Source organism: Lissotriton helveticus, chromosome 5_1 (assembly GCF_964261635.1).
Source record: "Lissotriton helveticus chromosome 5_1, aLisHel1.1, whole genome shotgun sequence".
NCBI classification, from domain to species: Eukaryota; Metazoa; Chordata; class Amphibia; order Caudata; family Salamandridae; genus Lissotriton; species Lissotriton helveticus.
The window spans coordinates 31106985-31112984 of record NC_136065.1 but is presented as its reverse complement, the minus strand read 5'-3'; the positions used below and the strand labels follow the sequence as shown (position 1 = coordinate 31112984).

Genomic DNA, 6000 nt, shown 5'->3' with positions numbered 1-6000 from the left:
TGATCCGTCCTAGCGCCCCTGTTCGTGCGCGTCATCGCCCTTGTAGGCCCGGGGAGAACGTCTCAGGCCGCAGAGCGCTGCCGTGGGTCGAAATCTCCGTCTGAAATAGCTCGTTGTAATGGCATGCGTTGTAAAAGTACTTGCGTTGTAAAAACATGCGTTGTAATGGTATGCGTTGTAAAAGTTTGTGCGTTGTAAAAGTTTCGTTGTAATGGTAGTGCGTTGTAAAAGTTGCGTTGTAAAGGTTGTTTCCCGTGCTCCACTGTGCGGATCCTGGAAATGGCGGACGGGGGCGCGGCGGGAGATGAGAGCTCCCAAATGTAGGTTCGGACTGCGGAACTCGTGACAGGAGTCCGTAGGCGCACTCGATGCTTCTCCTGGCTCGGCAGCAAGCCGCCTCCGCAGCAGCCCAAGATGGCGGAAGGTAGGCTGCGTTCGCGCCAAGCCGGTCGCTCGCCTCACAGGGTCTCCCCGGCACTGCTGTACCGCCGATGGTCCCAGAAAATCGCCGCCTCAGTCAGCCCGCATACAGGGGCGTCTCAGGGAGGGTCCGGTCGCCCCTAGATCTGCCTTAAATGCACATGAAAGGGCCAGCGGCGGCAGGAGCTCCGCAAGAGCACGTCTGCTCACATCGCCGGTCTAGCCACGCCCCCTAAAATCTTTTTTTAATCAGGTTGTTCAGTTGTATATAATGTCGTCTCGGTTTGTATAAAGGTAACAAAAATGCTTAAAACTTTTTATTGTAGCTTTTCAACATGATGCACAGCAGCCACAATGCTCTACAACATAGCCAAAAGTTTTGGCTAATCACGTAAGGTCCCAAAGGCGAGACCTACTGGCTATGCCAATGCTTGTTCTCTTCAGTTCCTCCCACACAGCAGGAACTTAGTACAGTCTCATTATGCTAAGGTTCCTAATCTGTGTCTACCTGTCTTCAGGTTTGGTGCAATAGTTGCTTACATTTTACACCTGAAAGAGACTCGTTAGTGATAGATTCCTTACCCTAGAATATCCCCAGGCGTCAGAGTGGATCAGGAACGTTTTTCGTCAGCAGTACCCCTGCGCATCGGAAGGTGGCGTTTTGCGGCTCTGCGTCAGTCGCTGGCGTGTATGCGCCGAGATGACGTCACGGAGACCACTTGGGTGCCACCCATGGCAGTTCTTTCTTCTTCCGTGCCAGCAAGCGCAGATCCGGTTAGAACATGTACCCAGTCACTTTTTGACTAACTTTTGAGACTTTTGTCTTCCAATTTTTTAGGCCTTGACTCCTGGTGCCATGTAGGGATGCCTGGGTTTAAATCCTGCAGGTCCTGTCACGGTACGATGTCAGTGGCCGACCCTCATGGCGTCTGTCTCTACTGTCTGGGGCACGACCATGACTCCCGGTCATGTTCCGACTGTCTGGCCATGGCTCCGAAGGCCTTACGGGAGCGGTCCCGTAAGCTGCTGAAGGCCCGGCAGCCGTCTCCGCGCCGTTCGAGGTCCAGGGGTCGATCGAAGGACCGACCGCGGAGCCGTCATCATCGCTTCATGGGGTCGAAGTTTTCACACTCTGAATCGGGTAAGAGACGTCATAAGAAGAAGTCAAATAAGCATTTACGCTCTCCGACGTCCCCCATCGGTCTCCGGACGCGGAGGAGGGGGCCGGGGGTATCACCCAGTGGCTCCTTTGGTGCCTGTGAGTCCAGCGGCCTACCCACCTTATCTCGGTCCGTCGGCGACTCCTGCCCAGGTGCAAGATTTTCTTGCTGCCTTGTGTAGGAGAGTAGGATCTGCTTCTTATAGGTACCCCCACTTTTTGCTAATGTTCACTGTTTTTCAACTTTAGTCTGGCTGGGGCCCTGCCATCAGGACCCCAGCCTAGCTGCTTCCTCTCTAAAATGATTGCATGTACCTTAGGTACACCACAGATTGGATTATGGGGTACCCTTATAAGCCCCTAGTATATGGTATCCTATATACCCAGGGCATAGGTACCCCAGAGGCCTCTCAGGGGCTGCGGCATGTATTATGCCACCCCTGGGAGACCATGCAAAATGACACACCAGGTCTGCTACTGCCTGTGTAAGGTGGTGTATGCACCCCATACTTAGATATAGGTTCCCTATATCTACCTTATATCACTGCACATATAAACCTATCAGTCACCCTTTGGCAGGCCTTATCAATCCTGGAGGCAGGGTGCTGGGTTTTGTGTGAGAGGGTGCCCATGCATGAGCAGGGCCCCTCTGCAGCCTTCGGAATCTATCCTCTGGGGTTGTTCTGTGATTCAGCCAGACCATATATTCTTAAGTGCATATAACCTCGCAGTAAATGCTAACCTTGGAATGGCTGCAAAGAAACATGTTGTGTTTGGTGTCAAACACCTTGGAATCATACCTCCCTGCCAGTACTGGTAGCGGAGGTATGATTCCAACCTCCTAGAGGGAGAAACATGGCCACACCGGTACACCAGGTACCAGATTAAGAGAACCCTGGCATCACAAAATGGATGCTGCAACCACAGACACGAGTCTGTCCTCCTGCTGCTGGACGAAATTCTGGCAGGGGAGGCCTGGACTATAGGTTTCCTTTCACAGGAAGGTGTCACCACCTCCCAGACAGGCTTTAGTGTATTAGGGCTTGGTGGGTGCACTCCAAGAGTTCTTTGCAGTCTGCACTGGGGGCACATTTGGTGTCCCTATGCATTGCCCAGTTCAAACCGGTTGCAGGGGCTACCAGCCCCTGCTCTTGCACAAAACTGAACAAAGGAAATGGGCGTAGCCACCCCTCTTTCTATACACTCCCATTAGGTGGGTCCCCAGAGTTTGTCCCACCCCTTCCTTGGGTGTAAAGTAGGAACCCCTGACTACAGGACTTTAGATTTACCTGGATGAAACTCTGATACATAATCTTGGAACTTCCACAATTCACATGACGCTAGATGACTGAAGAATCTCCCTTGGGGTAAAGGAGTTCCTTCCCTGCGTAGGAGGCACCAAAGACGCATCTGACTGGTTTGCATCTCCGAAGCTCCTGCCAGACTCCAAAGAATTTGCAACACAGGAGGTGTGTTCCCAGAGGCTGACCCAAGCTCCCAGCAAAGCTGAGACCAGTAGCCCTCGTGGGGACCGTGGAACCGGCACCATTTGTAAGTGCACATGCTTCTTGGCGATCCTTGAGGCTGTGCTTTGGGTTACTTGTAGCCCAGACCCCGAGCAGCAATTCCACCAAAGATGGCAAGCCTACACTCAACTAGATTTCCGTGAGCCGGACCTTAGTGTTTTCTCTTGATGTACCTTTGCGATTTCTGGTCCGTCGACCTGTGGGTCCCTGAGATGGCAACTTTAACTTTCCTTGGGCTTCCATGGTTGCTCCAGATGTGCCCTGACTCTCCATCGCTTGGGGAGTCCCTTGGACCTTGCTGGTCCTCTTCGAAGCATCTTTTATCCTTCTGCGTGGGTTGCTGTTGCCAAGACTTGTTGTGTTCAATCTGAGCACCGACATCGCAGCACTCGACATCCTTCGTGGGACAGCTCGGATCCAGCTCCTGGTCATCGTTGACGCCTCCTGGTCCTCGTGGCTGCAGAGTCAAACTTTACCTCTTCGCATCTGAAGCACCTGACATCGGTGGGCATTCGTCTATCGTGCCCCTGGAAACTGGCAAGTGACCCCGACTCTGTCCCCTCTGCTTTCAGGTTCTCCACATCTTTGATCCAGGCTTGGATCACACCGGACACTTTCCTTCTTCACGGCAGCAGCACTTTGAAGCAGGTCGCCATTAAAAACTATTACGATTCCCAACACCATTTGACACCTATGCACCCGGTTTCCTTGGGTGAGGTAACTCGAGTACTCCGGTGCTCCCGTCGGTGTCCTCCCTAGAACCCCCTAAATGTAAAGGGGTTTGCTCAAAGTCCTCTCCTAAGTGTCCTTAAACCTTAAAATTCCAAATGCGACTTTCCCCATTGAAGCTAACGGCGCTCGTGGCTGTGTTCCCACACTGCACGCGTCCCCTGTGTCACCACCTTGGGTGGTTCCTTGGGGTCCCAGTGATTCTACGTGCTCTAGGCACTATGTCTAGTCAAGTCATGGTTCTTATACCACTTTCTTGAAATATGGATTGGTCTCCCCATTGGGCCATTGTAGATTGTGCTATTTACTTAAGTTATATCGTGTTTATATTGTGTACCTTGCTCTGTAAGCTCATAAAGAGATTACTAGAGAGTGTTTAGTAATAAATACATATATTTTATATATACCTTGTGTGGTTCTCCTTTCATTTTGTCATTCACGAGGTTATGATCTGGTAAACCAAGCTGCTTTACACTCCTTCAAGACTTAACCTGAAGGCTGCTCTCCATAGCTACCACTAGGATAGCTTTCAATAAAGGTTGTCTTAACCTATCATCAATAAGGGTTGTTTGGACTGGTGCAAGGTGCCCACTATACAGCATATGCCAGGCCAACTTCTCACACCATGGACCGCCTTGTGCTCCTGCCAGCACGCCTTCGGGCCCCATGGTCCCAGCAGAGGACCCTCCCTTGCCGGCGCCACCACTGCAAGATCCTCCGCTGGCGGCTCCGGCCTCGGTGCCGTAAGGTCCTCCGCCGGCTTTCTCCGGCGCCGCCCTTGGCGCCGCAGTACGTTCCGTTCGTTCCACCCTTCCCTTGCCTGGACAATTTTGCTCCTGGTTGGGACCCTAATTGGGACACGGCGCAGACAGGCGCCATTCGACCATTTATATTCCCCTGTCCCTCCTCCACTGCCGCTGCCTGTTCCATGGGCAGTGGAGGAAGGGGACGACTGGGAGGGGTCTGAGGACCCTCTTGCATGGTAGTGTGGTTTGGAACAGGAATGGACAGAAGAGTTGGAGGATGCGGGTGGCCTTGACCTCTCCTCTAAACCCAGCTTTTTTCACAACCCACCCAACACCGAAGAGCCTAGTCATCCAGGCCTCAAATTCCCAAAGCGCATTCCCTACCGCTCCGCCGGATAAGGAATCCAAGAAGCTGGAACAGTTTGGCAAGAAACTGTTTTCCTCTGCCAGCTTATGGCTGCGGTCTGTGAACACCGCATGCCTCTTGGGCCGCTACTCCCACGCTGTGTGGGACACTGTTGCGCAGGTGCTGCTTCAGTGTTCGGAGGAGGTTCGGACAGTGCTTTCCCAAGCTTTTGCTGAGGGTAATGATGCAGCAAAGTTTGCCATCCGGTGTGGACTGGACACCACGGACTCACTGGGTAGGGCGATTTCCATGACAGTGGCCCTCCGTCGCCACGCCTCGTTGCGGTCCACCGGGTTTTCAGGGGATGTTCTCTTATGGACATGCCCTTTGATGGTACTCGCCTGTTTGGCGATAAGGCAGATAGTGCACTGAAGCGTGTTAAGGACTCCCGGGCTACGGCCAAGTCTTTGGGTTTCTCCACGGAATGGGCACCCGACACGTTCGTTCAGCCAGAAGCCTGCGCAGAACCAACCTCTGCGCGGATGTGGTTCTCATCGCAGTGGTACAGGGGGCCAGCGTGCGGGTCAGTCCACCTCCACTTCCGCAGCATCCACCTCAAAGCATTCCTAATCCGAGCTTTGGGGCACACCCCACGCCGGTGGGCGGCAGGATTCGCCTTCACCTCTCCCACCGGCGTTCCGTTACCTCAGACAGGTGGGTGCTGCAAATCATTCGAAGGGGCTACTCCCTCCCCTTCGAGTCTGTCCCTCCAGCCATGCCACATCAGTTCCACCGCATGTCGGGGGACCATTTTTCTCTTCTCCAGGCAAAGGGGCGCCATCGAGCGCATTCCTGGTCCAGAAGTAGGACGTGGTTGTTATTCCCACTACTTTCTGGTCTCCAAGAAGGAGAAAAGGGGCCTGCGCCCCATCTTGGACCTCAGGAACATCAACCGCTTCCTCCGAAAGGAGAAGTACAAGATGTTGACTCTGGCTCAGGTCTTGGTTGCCCTCGACCCTGGAGACTGAATAGTAGCATTGAACTTGCAGGACGCATATTTTCATATCCCTGTCC

The 6000-nt window shown here is 53.2% G+C and overlaps 1 pseudogene across 1 annotated transcript in view; it reads left to right on the top strand.

The window, feature by feature from the left end:
* The first annotated feature begins 414 nt into the window (after window positions 1-414).
* Window positions 415-6000, top strand: part of LOC144752364 (signaling threshold-regulating transmembrane adapter 1-like) — a 110487-nt pseudogene continuing 104901 nt past the window's right edge. The window contains exon 1 of the transcript XR_013594113.1: window positions 415-424. The product of XR_013594113.1 is annotated as a signaling threshold-regulating transmembrane adapter 1-like (transcript). The remainder of the gene's footprint in view (window positions 425-6000) is intronic.